Raw genomic sequence first — 17655 nt, 5'->3', positions numbered from 1 at the left:
CAACCTCCGCCTCCTGGGTTCAGGCAATTCTGCCTCAGCCTCCTGAGCAGCTGGGATTACAGGCACGCGCCACCATGCCCAGCTAATTTTTTGTAGTTTTAGTAGAGACGGGGTTTCACCATGTTGACCAGGATGGTCTCGATCTCTTGACCTCGTGATCCACCCACCTCGGCCTCCCAGAGTGCTAGGATTACAGGTGTGAGCCTTCTTTTCTTTTTTTTTTTTTTTGTTTCCTCAGCCTCCTTTTAAGTAGCTGAAATGTATAATTAAGTTGGTTAGAGTACTGTTAGAAGCTCAAGCCCCAATACTCTGTTCCCTGATTTCTAACTGCACTCCTGATGACTTCCACTTACTTTGCAAAGGCAAGCTGCTAGTTACAGGAGATGAGTCAGAAGGTTTGAGGAAGATTCATGCCATAGAGTTTGGTCTTTGGAGGTAGATGGCATTTTGAATTCTGATTTTGCTACTTTTTAGCAATCTGACCTTAGACAAGTTAGTTAGGGAAACAGTCTTATGTATATATTGTGACTGGCAGTTCTGTCATAATGAAAACGGATTAGGACCTAAAGATATAAAAGCAAACCGGGTCTGGTGGCTCACGCCTGTGTTCCCAGCACTTTGAGAGGCTGAGGCAGGTAGATCACCTGAGGTCAGGAGTTTGAAACCGGCATGGCCAACATGGTGAAGCCCCGTCTCTACTAAAAATACACAATTAGCCGGGCATGGGGGCACACACCCATTATCCCAGCTACTCGGGAGGCTGAGACAGGAGAATTGCTTGAACCCAAGAGGTGGAGGTTGCTGTGAGCCGAGATTGAACCACTGCACTCCAGCCTGGCAACAGAGTGAGACTCTGTCTCAAAAAAAACAAAACAAAACCAGAAAAACCAAAGCTTTTAAATGAAAAATCTTAGAAAGTTTTGGAAGTAGCATCCTTAGTAATTTAGTCGTGTTGTGGCACAGGCAGAAGGGATTTTCAGTCCCTGGTACCGTAGATCTTAAACCCAGGGTCTTGAAGCTGGTGACAGAAGAACCAAATCTTGGAATTCAGGGCTCCCTTCCAGCTTAGTGTTTGTTAGAGTGGATTTCCTTTGGGTTCTTTTCAAACTGTGCTGGAGTATTTGATTTTTTGGATTTTTAATTTTCTTATTTAGACAATTCCTTCTTCTTTTTACTTTTTCAGACACTATGCTTTTATTTACTAACATTAACTAGTTGGTGATGACCTCCATTTTACTTTAAGCGAATTGAGGTTTGTCAGATTACTCCTCTAGAAAATTGCAAGGCTAGGATTTGAACCCAGGTCTGACATACCCAAAGCCCTGGTTACCAATCATGTGTTTCTGAGTGACAGTTCCTTTTGGTGTGTCTTACAACAGGTAAGGTAGAAGCTGAGTGAAAGAGTGAAAAGAGCCTTCTGAATGAGAGACCTCCAGATGCCTGGGAGTTTGGGTGCCCTTTCATGACCTACTGTCCTGTGTCTATGAAACAGCACAATCATCTATCTCCCTTTGAGCATTTGGTTTTCAATGTTTATACCAATAGCTGTGAACCTCTGTCTGTTTGTCATAAGCTTTTATAATTTAACAGTGTATGTCTGTTTTATTTTTTTTGAGACAGAGTCTCACTCTGTCACCCAGGCTGGAGTGTAGTGGTGGAATCTCGGCTCACTGCAACCTCCACCTCCTGATTCAGTCCATTCTCCTGATTTATCCTCTCAAGTAGCAGAGATTACAGACACCTGCCACCATGCCTGTCTAATTTTTTTCTTTTTTTGAGTAGAGACGGGATTTGGCCAGGCTGGTCTCTCGACCTCAGGTGATTCACCTGCCTTGACCTCTCAAAGTGCTGGAATTACAGGTGTGAGCCACTGTGTCTGGCCTATATGTCTCCTTTTGAACTTGTTTCTATGGAACATAATTCCAGAGTGGATTTCATACCTACTGATTTTATTACTTACCTTAGGAAGTTAGTTTGGACAGTAATTTTCACTTTATTTGCAGTTAAATAACTACGGACTTGATATACATTTTGTAGTAAAATTATTTAATTCACCTTTGTAACACTGATTGTGGAGTCAGTTGGGAGATACATTAAAAATTTACTTGAATTTGGCCACAAATTAAAAAAAAAATTTACAAGAGAAGATACTTAAATATCTAACATTTTTATTCGGTAGGAAGTAGAGCCAGTAAATTGGAAACAATTTTTTGAAATGAAATAGTATTTGATGCTTTTTTTTTGGTGGGGGCAGAGTCTCGCTCTGTCACCTAGGCTGGAGTGCAGCGGCGTGATCTCGGCTCACTACAACCTCCGCCTCCTGGGTTCAAGCGATTCTCCTGTCTCAACCTCCTGAATAGCTGGGACTACAGGTGCCCGGCGCCACACTCAGCTAATTTTTGTGTTTTTAGTAGATACAGGGTTTCACCATGTTGGCCAGGCTGGTCTCAAACTCCTGACCTTGTGATCCACCCGCCTTGGCCTCCCAAAGTGCTGGGATTACAGGCATGAGCCACCGCACCTGGCCAAAAAATGAAATGGTATTTGATGCTTTTCACACTTAGCAGTACACCTTGGAAATTGGTTCTATATTTAGTATAGTGCAGCCTTACTATTTTTTTTGAAGTCTGCCTTTTTCACTAAGTCTTAGAAATAGGTCCATATCAGGACAGAATGAGAACCTCATTTAGCATTCCATTAAATTGATATACCGTAATGTGTTTTGTTTTATTTATTTATTTATTTATTTTGAGGTAGAGTCTTCACCCAGTCTAGAGTGCAGTGGCATGATCCCAGCTCACTACAACCTCCACCTCCCAGGTTCAAGCAATTCTCCTGCCCCAGTCTCCCGAGTAGGTGGGATTATAGGTGCACACCACCCTGCCCGGCCAACCATACTTTAATTTTCATTAATAAACATATGTATATACTTTTAAAGGCAAGAATGGAATCACTGGATGTACTTTTCCCCAGTTAATATCATGAGCGTTTTTCATGTATTAAATATTCCACTATGGGCTGTTCCAAGTTTTTCACAATTAATTCACAGCTATGGTGAATAATCTTTTGGACAAATCATTGCTCACATCAGTGATTATTTCCTTAGAATAAATACTTAGAATGGTATATACATTTTAAATATTTTTAGTTCATGTTGTCAAAATTTTCTCCAGCAAGATTTAACAGGTTTGGCCAGGCATAGTGGCTGAAGCCTGTAATCCCAGCACTTTGGGAGGCAGAGGCAGGAGGATCACCTCAGGTCAGGAGTTGGAGACCAGCCTGGCCAGCATGGTGAAACCCCACCTCTACTGAAATTAGCTGGAGGTGGTGGCAGGTGCCTGTAATCCCAGCTACACAGGAGACTGAGGCAGGAGAATTGCTTGAACCTGGGAGGTGGAGATTGTAGTGAGCCAAGATTGCACCACTGCACTCCAGCCTGGGCAATAAAGCAAGATTCCATTTCAAAAAAAAAAAAAAAAAAAGGTTTAACTCTTATTCATTAAGTAGTTTTTGAAATCCCACCCTGTCCCAAGCACTATTTTCCATCCTTGGGATTCAACAGTGAAAGAAAAACATTCCTGTCCCCTTGGCTACTATATTATTATAGTGGGAGGGGAGACAGAATAAACAATAGACTTAAGTAAATTATATAGTATATTAGGTGATTAGGTGGAGAAAAAAGAGAAAGATAAATTGGGGTTGAGAAGTGGAGATAAGGCTGCAGTTTTAAATAGGGTAATGGAGGCCACATTGAAAAGGTGACACTTGAACAAAGACTTGGAAGAGGACTGCCCCAGGGAAAGCAGTGGAAGTGGGAGTGTTCTTGTATCTCCTGTGTAGCCACCAGAACTAGGTAATATTACTTGAAAAATCTTGCCAAATCTGATAATCTGTAAAGTACCTTGTAATTTTGAATTTTTTTTTTTTTTGCCCATTTTTAGTATTAGATTTTTTATCTTTATCTTAAGAGCTCTTTATTAAGAATGTATCCTGGGCATGGTGGCTCACGCCTGTAATCCCAGCACTTTGGGAGGCCTAGGTGGGTGGATCATGAGGTCAAGAGATCGAGACCATCCTGGCCAACATAGTGAAACCCCATCTGTACTAAAATATAAAAATTAGCTGGGCATGGTGGTGCGAGTCTGTAGTCCCAGCTACTCAGGAGCTCAGGCAGGAGAATTGCTTGAACCCGGGAGGCGGAGGTTGTAGTTAGCTGAGATCGTGCCACTGCACTCCAGCCTGGCACTTGGCGACAGAGCAAGACTCTGTCTCAAAAAAAAAAAAAAAAAAAAATGTATCCTGGAGTGTGGTGGCTCATGCCTATAATCCCAGCACTTTGGGAGGCCGAAGCAGGCAGATCACGAGGGGTTAGGACTTCAAGACTATCCTGGCTAACACTCACCGTGTTAGCCTATATTAAAAATACAAAAAATTAGCCGGGCAAGGTGGTGGGCGCCCGTAGTTCCAGCTACTCAGGAGGCTGATGCAGGAGAATCTCTTGAACTCCGGAAGCAGAGGTTGCAGTAAGCCAAGATTGCACCACTGCACTCCAGCTTGGGCAACAGAGTGAGACTCCATCTCAAAAAAAAAAAAAAAAAAAAAAAAAAAAAAAGGAAAAAAAAATGTGTCCTTTGTTATATGGCAGATTTTTGTTTCTCAAGCTTGTTATTGATCCTTCAAATGTCACTTAGAGTGTGCTTTTTACATAAATTGACTTTTAAAACCGTGGCAAGTCCACCTTCTTCTTAGCTTTTTATTTTTATTTATTTATTCATTTTTGAGATAGAGTCTTGTCCTGTCACCCAGGCTGGGGGGCGGGGGAGCAATCTCGGCTCACTGCAACCTCCACCTACTGGGTCAAGGTCAACTGTTATATTTTATTTAAAAATTGCATTTTTAATTGTGTGTGATTCCCTTAAGTATAAATATGTACTTGCAAAAGTGCATTTCTAGAACTCCTCTTGTCAGAAATATTTTGTTTTTTCCTTCCTCTGTAATTTCATTTGTTAGTAAGTTTTGTTTACATTAGTGTTTCTACTACAGTGAGGCCCAGGCTTGACAAATTACCATTTTCCTTTAGATTACTTGAAACCAACAACTTGTTGAAGTGTTAAAGTGAATAAGGCTGTGAGTGCTTGGGAATTCCCTTATTAAAAGTGAAGAAGACACAGTGGCTCATGGCTGTAATCCCAGCACTTTGGGAGGCCAAGACCTTGAGCTCAGGAACTTGAGACTAGCCTGGGCCACATGGCAAGATCCTGTCTCTTCTAAAAACACAAACGTTAGCTGGGTGTGGTGGCACATGCCTGTAGTCCCACCCACTCACGAGACTGAGGTGAGAGGATCACTTGAGCCTAGGAAGTAGAGGCTGCAGTGAGCTTTGATTATGCCACTGCACTCCAGCCTAGGTGACAGAGGGGAGACCCTTGTCTCCAAAAAAAAAAAAAAAAGAGAGATGATCAACTAAAATCAATTTAGACTTTGTCGTATAACTGGCATGTTTTTGTGGGGTTTTTCTCACTTTAGGTAAGCTCTTTTGCTCATGCTCTCCAAATCCTCTAATTGTTACTAGTTTGGGGATATTTTTAAATTGGCTGAAGTATTACCTTAGAGGCATACCTCGGGGATACTGTGGGTTCACATTCAGTTCTAGACCACCTCAAAGCGATTCACACAAATTTTTTGTTTCCCAGTGCGTATAAAAGTTATGTTTGCATTGTATTGTAGTCTGTTCATTGTGCAGTAGCATTTTGTCTTTTAAAAATGTACAGACAGGCCGGGTGCGGTGGCTCACGCCTGTAATCCCAGCACTTTGGGAGGCCAAGGCGGGCAGATCACCTGAGGACAGGAGTTCAAGACCAGCCTGGCCAACATGGTGAAACCCTGTCTTTAAAAAAAAAAGAAGAAAGAAAAAAAGAAAAAAAAAGTACAGACCTTAATTTTAAAATATGTTATTGCTAAAAAATGCTAAAGATCATCTTAGCCCTCAGTGAGTCGTGATCTTTTTGGTAGTATAAGGGTCTTGCCTCAATAATTTTTTTTTTTAAGAGAGATATGGTCTGGCTCTGTTGCCCAGGCTGGAGTGCAGTGGTGCTGTCATAGCTCACTGTAGCCTCCAACTCCTGGGTGCATGCGTTCCCCCTGCATCAGTCTCCCAAGTAGCTGGGATTAACAGGCACATGCTACCATGCCCAGCTGATTTTATTTTTTGTGGGGGATGGGATCTCATTACGTTGCCCTCAAGCTGGCCTTGAGCTCTTGGCCTCAAGCAATCCTCCTGCCTTAGCCTTTTGAGTAGCTGGGATTAAGGGTGTGAACCACTGCACCCAGCTATGGTCTTGTCTCAGTATTGATAGCTGCTGATTGATCAGGGTGTGGCTGCTCAAGATTAGAGTGGCTGTGGCAATTTCTTAAACAATGAAGTTGGCTGCATCTATTGACCTTCCCTTTCACAAGTATTTTTCTGTAGCCTGCGATGATGTTTGATAGTATTTAACCCACAGAGGAACTTATTTCAATATTGGAGTCAGTCCTCTCAAACTCTGCTACTTTATCAATTAAGTTTGTTCTATTCTAAATCCTTTGTTGTCATTTCAACAATGTTCACAGCATCTTTACCAATAGTAGATTCCATCTCAAGAAACCACTTTCTGCTGGATGTGGTGGCATGCACCTGTGGTCCTAGCTACTTGGGAGGCTGAGGTGGGAGGATCACTAACGAGATCTTGAGATAGCTGTTAAGAACAAAAAAGGAAGGAAAGAAACTACTTTCTTTTAAAAAAAAAAAAAAAAAAATTATTTATTTTGAGGCAGGGCCTCACTGTGTTGCCCATGCTGGTCTTGAACTCCTGGGCTCAAGCTGTCCTTCCACCTTGGCCTCCCAAAGTGCTGGGATTACAAGCGTGAGCCACTATGCCCAGCCAAATAGCTACTTTCTTTGCTCATCCGTAAGAAGCAGCTCCCCATCTGTTCAAGTTTTATCATGAGATTGGAGCAATTCAGTCACATCTTCAGAATCCATGTCTAATTCTAGTTCTTTTGCTGTTTCTACCACATCTGCAGTTACTTCCTCCACAGAAGTCTTGAACATTTCAGTCATGCATGAGGGTTGGAATCAGCTTCTTCCAAACTCCTGTTAATGTTGATATTTTTACCTCTCTCCATGACTGTTCTTAATGGCATATAGAATGGGAAATCCTTTCCAGAAGGTTTTCAATTGATTTTTCCCAGACCCATCAGAGGAATCACTATGGTAGCTATTGCCTTATCAAATGTGTTTCTTAAATAATAAGACTTGAAAGTTGAAATGACTCCTTGATCCATCGGCTATAGAATGGATGTTATGTCAGTAGGCATGGAAACAACAGTAATCTCTTAGTACATCCCCATCAGAGCTCTTGGGTGACTAGGTACATTGTGAATGAGTGGTAATATTTTGAAAGAAATCTATTTTTCTGAGCAGAAGGTCTCAAGGATGGCCTTAAAATATTCAGTAAAACATGCAGTAAACAGATGTTCTGTCATCTAAGCTTTGCTGTTCCATTTATAGAGCACAGGCAGAGTAGATTTAGCATAATTCTTTTTTTTTTTTTTCTGAGACGGGGTGATTTCACTATGTTGGTCAGACTGATCTCAAGCTCCTGACCTCAGGTAATCCACCTGCCTCAGCCTCCCAAGTGCTGGGATTATAGGTGTGAGCCACTGCACCCGGCCGATTTAGCATAATTCTTAAGAGCCCTAAGATTTTTAGAATGGTAGATTAGTATTGGCCTCAACTTAAAGTCACTAGGTGCATTGGCTGCTAACAGGATAGTCAGTCTGTGCTTTGAAGCCAGGCATTGACATCTCTCCTGCTGTGAAAGTCCTAGATGGCATCATCTTCAAACAGAAGGCTGTTTTGTCTACACTGAAAATCTGCTGTTTAGTGTAGCCACCTTCATCAGTTATCTTAGCTTCTGGGTAACTTGCTGCAGCTTCTTCATAAGCACTCACCACTTTACCTTGCATGCACTTTTTTTTTTTTTAAAAACAGAATTTCACTCTTACTGCCCAGGCTGAAGTGCAGTGGTGCAATCTCGGCTCTGCTCACTGCAGCCTCCGCCTGCTGGATTCAAGCAATTCCCTTGCCTCAGCCTCCCAAGGATCTGGGATTACAGGCATGCACCACCACACCCAGCTAATTTTGTATTTTTAGTAGAGACAGGATTTCTCCATGTTGTTCACGCTGGTCTCGAACTCCCAACCTCAGGTGATCTGCCCACGTCAGCCTCCCAAAGTGCTAGGATTGCAGGTGTTAACCACTGTGCCTGGCTACCTTGCACTTTTACGGAGATGGCTTCTTTCTGTAAACACAAGGAACCAACCTACCTTAAAATTTTTCTTCTGCACCTTCCTCACCTCTCTCAAACTTCATAAAATTGAACAGTTAGGGCCTTGCTCTGGTTTGGGTTTTGGCTAAAGAGAATGTTGTGGTTGGTTTGATCTTCTATTCAGAACACTAAAACTTTCTCCAACTCAGAAATGAGGTTTATATTAATCTGTTCTCACGCTGCTATACAGAATACTATGTGAGGCTGGGTAATTATAAAGGAAAGAGGTTTAATTAACTCAAGAGTTCTCCAGGCTTAATAGGAAGCATGGCTAGGAGGCCTCAGGAAACTTAGAATCATGGCCAAAGGTGAAGGGGAAGCAGACACCTTCTTCACAAATAGGAGGGGGTGTGTGCAAGCACAAAGAAGTGCCACACTTTACATCAGCTCTCATGAGAACTGTCACAAGAACAGCATTGAGGGAACCACCCCCATGAACTAATCAACTCCCACCTGGTCTCTCTCCTAACACATGGGGATTGCAATTCAAGATGAGATTTGTGTGGGGACACAGCCAAACCATATCATTCCACTCTTGGCCACTCGCAAATCTCTTGTCCTCACATTTCAAAACATAATCATGCCTCCCCAACCATCCTCCACAGTCTTAACTCATTCCAGCATTAACTCAAAAGTCCAAGTCCAAAGTCTCATCTGAGACAAGGCAAGTCCCTTCCACCTATGAGCCTATAAAATCAAAAACAAGTTAGTTACTTCCAAGATACATTGGGGATACAGGCATTGGGTAAATGTTCCCATTCCAAATGGGAGAAATTGCCCAAAACAAAGGGTTTACAGACCCCATTCAAGTCCGAAATCTAGGCAGGCAGTCATTAAATCTTAAAGCTCTAAAGCAATCTCTTTTGACCCTGTGTCTCACATCCAGGGCATGCTGATGCAAGGGGTGGGATCCCATAGCCTTGGGCAGCTCCTTCCCAGGCTAGCATTGAGTGCCTGGTACGTGGTGCAAGCTACTGGATCCACTGTTCTGGGGTCTGAAGGATGCTGGCCCTCTTCTCACAGCTCCACTAGGCAGTGCCCCAGTGGGAACTCTGTGTGGGGGCTCTAAACTCCCTGCCACATTTCCCCTTTGCATGGCCCTAGCACAGGTTCACCATGAGGGCTCCACCCCTGCAGCAGACTTCTGCCTGGGCATCCAGGTGTTTCTATATGTCCTCTGACATCTAGGTAGAGATTCAATTCTCCTGTGCACCCACAGGCCCAACACCATGTGGAAGCTGCCAGGGCTTGGGGCTTGCACCCTCTGAAGCAATGGCCCAAGCTGTACCTTTGCCCCTTTTAGTTTTTTCCTCCTAAGCCTCTGGGTCTGTGCTGGAAGGGGCTACTGCCAAGATCTCTGACATGCCCTAAAGACATTTTCCCTATTGTCTTGGTGATTAAGCAGCCGGCTTGAATTTCTCTTCAGAAAATTGTTTTTTCTTTTCTATTCCATGGTCAGGCTACACATTACCCAAACTTTTATTCTTTGCTTCCCTTTTAAGCATAGTTCCAATTTTAAATGATCTCTTTCTGAATACATAAAACTAAATGCTTTCAGAATAATCCAGGTCACGTCTTGAATGTTTTGCTGCTTAGAAATTTCTTCTGCCAGATACCCTAAATCATCTCTGTCAAGTTCAAAGTTCCATAGATCTCTAGGGCAGGAGCAGAATGCCACCAGTCTTTGCCAAAGCATAGCATGAGTGACCTTTACTTCAGTTCCCAGTAAGTTCTTTGTCTTCATCTGAGACCACTTCAGCCTGGACTTCATTGTTCACCTCACTATCAGCTTTGTGGTCAAAACAATTCAACAAGCCTCTAGAAAGCTCCAAAATTCCCTACATCTTTCTGTCTTCTGAGCCCTCCAAACTGTGCCAATCTCTGCCTGTTACCCAGTTCCAAAGTTGGTTCCACTTTTTCAAGTATCTTTATAGCAGTACCCCACTCTCTGTGGTACCAATTTACTGTATAAGTCCATTTTCACACTGCTATAGAGAATACTACCTGAAACTGGGTATATAAAGGAAAGAGGTTTAATTGACTCACAGTTCCACAGGCTTAACAGGAAGCATGGCAAAGAGGGCTCAGGAAACTTAAAATTGTGGTAGAACACAAAGGGGAAGCAGGGACCTTCTTCACGAGGTGGCAGGAGGGAGTGTCTGCGAGAATGAGGAAGAGCCACACTTTACATCGGCTCCCATGAGAACTCACTCATCATCAGGGAACACCATGGGAGAAACCACCCCCATGATCCAATCACCCCCTACCTGGTCCCTCTGCTGACTTGTGGGGATTGTAATTTGACATGAGATTTGGGTGGGGACACAGAGCCAAATTATATCAAGGCTGTTTCTCTTTATTATTCATGTGTTCACTCCATCTTATTTTTTATTTTTTTTGAGTCAGAGTTTCACTCTTATGGCCTAGGCTGAAGTGCAATGCCGTGGTCTTCACTCATAGCAACACCCGCCTCCTGGGTTGAAGCGATTCTCCTGCCTCAGCCTCCCAAGTAGCTGGGATTACAGGCATGTGCCACCATGCCCAGCTAATTTTGTATTTTTAGTAGAGATGAGGTTTCACTATGAAACCTCAGGTGATCCACCCACCTTGGCCTCCCAAAGTGCTAGGATTATAGGCGTAAGCCACCACACATGGCTTCACTCCATCTTATTTTAAAGCAAATCCCAGGCAGCATATTATTTTATAAATTATAAACTCTTAATTTTTTAAAGCGTAGCTACAGTAGTATAATTGCCCTACATTTTTTTAAACAAGTCTTTAATGTAATGTATTCAATTTGTGTTCAGATTTTCCTAATTTTCTTTGGATCAGGATCCACCAAGTTCTTCCATTCTCTAGTCTTACTCTGTAGATTCTCTGTCGTTCTTTTCCTTGCAAATTTGTTTTTGCCAAACTACCTATTGGTGGTGGTGTAAACGTTCATCAGGAGTTTACACCACCACCAATGTTGTCTCTCTTTTGGGGGTGCTAGTGGCTATTGATCATTGCTTCATTTATTAATTGTATTACTTCTATAAGGAGATACTTTACCTCATAACTTTGGTTACCCAGAGAGAGAGTTGACAGATTCCTAGCATGCTCCAAAATGACCAATAAACATTTGATTATAAACTCACAGATTTGAACATATTTGTGGTTCAGTCCATGAGAGTAGGATTTTTTTTCTTTACAGTTTTATAGAGGTATGATTAAAATCACTAATTTTAAATGTGCTATTCAGTGGTTTTTAGTATGTTCATAGAGCTGTTCAAACGTCGCTGCAATGTAAATTTAGATGGTTTTCATCAACCCCAGAAGAAACCTATACCAATTAGCAGTCATCCCCCATGACCCCCAACACTGCTTCACTTTCAACCTTAGGGCAGCCACTAATCTGCTTTCTGTGTCTATGGATTTTCCTGTTCTGGACAGTTCATATAAATGTAATCATAACATATGTGATCTTTTGTGACTGGCTTCTTTTACTTAGCATAATGTCTTAAATATTCATGGATGGTTCACACCTGTAATCTCAGCCCTTTGGGAGGCCGAGGCTGGTGGATCACTTGAGGCCAGGACACCAGCCTGGCCAATATGGCCTAACCCTGTCTCTACCAAAAATATAAAAATCAGCCGAGTGTGATGGTGCACGCCTATAATCCCAACTACTCAAGAGGCTGAGGCACTAGAATCACTTGAACCCAGGAGGAGGAGGTTGCAGTGAGCTGAGATCATGTCACTGTACTCCAGCCCAGGTGACAGAGTGAGACTCTGTCTCTGAAAAAATAAAATAAAATTCATGCATGTTATGACATGTGTGGTTGTTATTTTTATTGTCTGTCCACTCTTTGGCTAATTGGAGTTTTTTTCATGATGGGTCCTGAATTCATTTTACTCAACCTGAGCTGTCTTTTATAGCTTTTTTTTAATCTGGTGTGACTGTACGTCTAGGCTTATCTTGTGCATTTTCTGTCCCCAGCAAGGAAATAGCTCTGTCTCCAAAAAGCCTTTTAGTGGGAAATGGCATTTGGAGACCATAATCTGAGTGTTTAAGGGGCTTATTACTAGTCAAGTTAGTTAGTCATTGTTTCTAGGCCTTTTCTGTGACTAGAGATAGGAAATAAATTATGTTTTTTCATTTAAAAAGAAATAATGAGTTCATGTTGTACTTAACCATGGAATCACAGGACTCAAGGATTTTTCTTTGATTTTGTATTTTACTCTATCCCGTGCTAAAAATCCCAGTTCTCAACAGCACCGTGATTGCTCATTTTCTTTTTCCTACAATGTATACACAACAGTCTTAGAATTACAATTCCAGCACTATCTTGACAATATGATTACTAAGGAAGATAACAACAATTTTTGTTCTTAGGTTATATTTCACTGGGGATGTAGAATGAAGTGACTGAATTTTATAGTTGCATTTGACTAGTTTCTTGCTGTGGGATTATGTTACCACCTAGTTTGTTAGAGTCATGTGTTTCATTTTGCTTTCATTTTCATTACCTTAAAGTCTAAGTCTTGCAGAATTATTTGGGTCATCTAGGCTTATTGCTTAGAATAAATATTGTATGTTGGGGTTTTTTTTTTTTTTTTTTTTTTTTTTAGAATATGGCTTATGAAGCATACTGTGAGACAAAAGGGAATAGTGCTTATTAGAGTGTGTGAAGTGTGCCTCCTCCTTTATATCTAAAGAAGAAAAGGTTTCTTAGCTCCTGTTACCCTATGATAAGATGAGTCCACTGTTACCACATTTTCAGCTTTTTCAAGAGAAGCTAGAAATCTTTGTTTTTATGTGATTCTCCAGATTGTTTAGTGTTTACAACTTTTGCTTGTCTGTTTTTTGTTCTTTATTTGAGATAAGGTCTCAGTCAGTCACCTGGGCTGAAGTACAGTGGTGAGATCATAAGTCACAGCAACCTCAAACTCCTGGGCTCAAACATTCCTGCTGCCTCAGCCTCCTGAGTAGCAAGGACTACACCAGGCCCCCTTAATTTCTGGTTTTGCTTTTTTTTTTTTTTGGTAAAGATGGGGTCTTGCTCTGTTGACCAGGCTGGTCTTGAACTCGTGATCTCAAGGGATCCTCCCATCACCTTGGCCTCCCAAATTGCTAGAATTACAGGTGTGAGCCACAGTGCCCACCCTACGACTTTATTCAAAAACTATTGTATATTTATGTTTACAGGCAGGATTCAGCTTGCAGCCTGCAATATGTAATCTCTGCCTCAGAGTCTTTACGGTGAAAGGTATTAATAAGCCTACTGTCGCAAGTTCCTTTCCCAGAGTGATAATATTAAGCACAGTTGTGGAAGAGCCCCATGGTTCTGTGGGCCTCTTAGTGGAGGATTAGCTTTGGAAATTTGAAAAGGACCAACAAAGATCAACTGTGAAGACCATAGAATCAATTTTTTCAACTAATTTAATAAGGTATAACTTCAGAAAGCTATCAGAACCCCACAAAATAATTTGCATACACTTAATTTTCAGATAACTGTAGTAAAATATTTCCTCAAAACACAAAAATCAGCTGGCAGGAGCTAGCTAAATAAAAATCATGGCTCAGCATGGTGGCTCATGCCTATAATCCCAGCACTTTGGGAGGCCAAGGCCAGAGGATCAGCTGAGCTTGGGAGTTCAAGACCACCCTGGGCAGTTCATTGGGAGTCTGTCTTAAAAAAAAAAATTAGCTGGGTATTGTGAAGCTCGCTTATAGTCCCAGCTATTTGGAAGGCTGAAGTGGGATTGCTTGAGCCTGGAAGGTCAGGGCTACAGTGTGCTGTAATCATAACACTGTACTCCAACCTGGGCAACAGTGAGACCCTAACTCAAAAAAACAGTAATAAAATAATATAAAAATCATGTTTATTTGTACCATGGAGTGCCTTTGTGTTGATAAAGTCCAGATACAAATTCCTTGCTTAATTTATTGATGGCTTAAATGTCTTGAACAATATTGATGGGTAATTTAGGATGGCATATCAAGAAGTTTCAGAAACTTTAATATATATTTTAACTACCATGTAAGAATTGTCACCAATAGTGGTGAACAAACATCAACTGTATGAATTTTGGTACTGGTAGTCAATCATGTTGATAACTTTTATATATAATTTACTCAAATTTTAAGTTTTATGATTTGTCATAGGGTTATAGAGGCCTAGGCATCTTAAACAAGGCTAACAGTCCTTTTGGGGGTAGTCTCTTGATTTTTTTTTTTTTTTTTGAGACAGTCTCTCTCACTCTGTCGCCCAGGCTGGAGTGTAGTAGCACAATTGCAGCTCAAGTGATTCTCTGTCTCCCGGGTTCAAGTGATTCTCAAGCCTCAGCCTCCCAAGTAGCTGGGATTACAGGCACGTGCCATCATACCTGGCTAATTTTATTGTTTTTAGTAAAGGTGGGGTTTCACCATGTTGGCCAGGGTGGTCTCAAACTCCTGACCTCAGGTAATCCTCCCACTTTGGCTTCCCAAAGTTCTGGGATTACAGGTGTGAGCCCACATGCCCGACCTCTTGTGAACTTTTATTTCCTGAAATATTAGGATAAACCTTATTTTGTAACTGATTGTCAGTATACCTCATAAGCAACCATATCTTTCCATTCATTCACTTTGCTTTTTTTTTTTTTTTTAAATAGAGTCAGAATCTCATTATGTTGCCCAGGCTGGTCTTGAACTCCTGGGTTCAAGTGATTCTCCCACCTCGGCCTCTCAAAATGCTAGGATTACAGGTGTGAGCACCATGCCTGACCCACTTTGCTTTTAATTGTGGTACCGCACTTTAGCTTGTGAACATTTTTTGATGTGCCTCCACCTATCAGTTTGATCAAAGATGCCAGGTTTTCTCTATTCTGTCTACATTTAAGCTTGAGGACAAGCTCCCTTCTACTAATTTTTATGCCTTTTAGAATAGATTTAACAGGAATTGCATTTTGCATTTTTCATTATTAGAAAGAAGAATGCAATGGGATGAATTAGGTAACTCATGCTAATATTTCTAGGTAGAAGGATAGTACAGGTATATGCTCATTATGCTCATATGCTGTTTATCAAAAAGAGCTTGTCCTTTTGAATCACACAGTCCCGGATTTCGGCCTGCCTCCAAAACCATTGTTAGGTGAACATGGACAGTGTCTTTTGACTTGGAGTTGTAATTGCCTTATCTGTAGATGGCCAGGTTGTAAGGATGAAATTGCATTGAGTGCCTAGCCCACTACTGAGGTAAAATAAGTTTTCCGATGACTGCTTTATGTCTCGTGCTTCCTTCTTTACCTTAGATGGGTTTATTTTTGTCTTTTATGTGACTTTTTTTTTTTTTTTTTTTCAATTTTATTTTTATTATATTTTAGAGACAGGGTCTCACTTTGTTGCTCAGGCTCTGGAGTACAGTGATGTGATCATAGCTTACAGGTGTATTATACTCCTGGGCTCGAGGGATCCCCCTGCCTCTGCTCCCTGAATAGCTGAGACTACAGGCACATGCCACCAAGCCTGGCTAATTTTTTTTGTAGAGACAGTCTCACCATCTAGCCCAGGCTGGGCTCAAGCAGTCCTCCCATGTTGGTCCCCCAAAGTGCTGGGATTACAGGCATGGGGCCACTGTGCCAAGCCTGTATGAAATTTCTTAATACTGTTAGTATATCAAACTAATAGTTTTAGCTCATGTGTTAGTATTTCATTTTCATGTATATTTATGTGTGCATATATATATATGTGTTGGGGGGGTAGAGTTTGGAGTATAGTCACCTGAGGATCAGGATTGAATTATATTTAATTATTTGTACGTAACACCTGGTAAACTTAGGCACTTGAATTTTTGTTTTGACATTATTAGCCCTAGCTCCAGCTTAAGATTTCTGAGTTGAGAAACTTAGAATACTTGTGAGTATGTCTCAGAAGTTATGTTCAGATAAAATTAGATATGTAAAGGATTATGTCAATTTGCAAAAGAAAAAAATCTTTCAGGAAAAATATATATGGAAAAGGTAGTGGGAGAAATTTAGCATTTATTGAGTTCCATTGTGTGTAGGTGCTAGAACTTAAAATAGTGTCTTGTTAAATCTTTGCATCAGATCTAACTATGTGTGATAACTCTAGAAGGGATACAGGGATGACTGGAACACAGTCCTTTCCTTCAAGGGATTTAGGATTTCTTAAGGGAAATAAGTATATAAACATGATTTTCTTCAGTCTTCTGTAACAAAGTACCAAAAACTGGGTGGCTAAACAACAGAAATTTATTGTCTCACAGGCTAGAAGTCTAAAAAATGTCAAAGGATTGATTCCTTCTGAGGGAGGATCTGTTTCAGGCCTCTTTCTTGTCTTGTATGTAGATGGCCATCCTTCTCCCTGTCTCTTCACGTCGTCTTCCTTCTGTATGTGTGTGTCTCTCTACATCCAGATTTCCTCTTTTTAAAAGGACATCAGTCATATTGGATTTGGGCTCAAATTAGCTTGATTACCTCTGTGAAGACCCATCCTGCATCCAAATAATGTCACAATCCCAGTTTTTGGAGGATAGCACTCCAAAGTATATTTTTAGGAGGGGCTCAATTCAACCTCTGTAACACAGGCATCAGAAGGCAGTTCCCTGAATTCGGAGATCTTAACCTTTCTCCACTCCCAAGACAGAAAAAACTGAAGTTTTACATGTAAGTAAACTAAAGTTTCAAAGGTGCTTCTTCCAATCAGCTTTAGTCTCTCTCTAATTTTTAGTTTTTTGTTTTTTAAGAGATGGAATCTTACTATGTTGCTCAGGCTGGCCTTGAACTCCTGGGCTTAAGTGATCTTCCACCTCAGCCTCCTGAGTAGCTGGGACTACACCCCATTTTACCATCCTTTAGAGCCATAACTAAATCATTTCTAAGACCCCAGACATACCATCTTCAAATCAGTTCCTCTTTCTGAATTTCCATTTTCTGAAACCACCATTTTGAATCATTCCAGTTAAACTCCAACATCTCTCACCTCATTATTCAAGTGTCACAACACTATTTAAAATAGCATGAGCACACTGTGTTCCCTTGCCCTACTTAATTTTTCTCTATAGCTCTTTTCATAGCCTGACATTATGGAGTATGTATCTCCTAGAGATACAGAGATAGGACTTTGCTGTCCCGACTTTTGCTTTTCACAAGCTAAAACTCAAGAACCAGATAGGTTCAGTTTAATAAATAAGGGCTATTTTTTTGTCACTTCATGCTAGAATGTAAACACAATGAAGGCAGGGACCCTATACTTGCTCACAGCTGCATTCCCAGTGCTTAGAAAAAAGTACCTGGAATATCT

General features: G+C 41.2%; 1 protein-coding gene across 5 annotated transcripts in view; it reads left to right on the top strand.

Annotated features, from left to right (window-relative positions):
* SRPK1 (SRSF protein kinase 1) overlaps positions 1-17655 on the top strand; it is an 83694-nt gene that overhangs the window by 3143 nt on the left and 62896 nt on the right. The window lies entirely within an intron of this gene.

The sequence above is a fragment of the Sapajus apella genome, unplaced genomic scaffold (assembly GCF_009761245.1).
Source record: "Sapajus apella isolate SASKATOON/1434 unplaced genomic scaffold, GSC_monkey_1.0 scaffold83, whole genome shotgun sequence".
Lineage (NCBI taxonomy): Eukaryota > Metazoa > Chordata > Mammalia > Primates > Cebidae > Sapajus > Sapajus apella.
The sequence above is the reverse complement of the archived record's forward strand: the minus strand, read 5'-3'. Positions and strand labels throughout refer to the sequence as shown.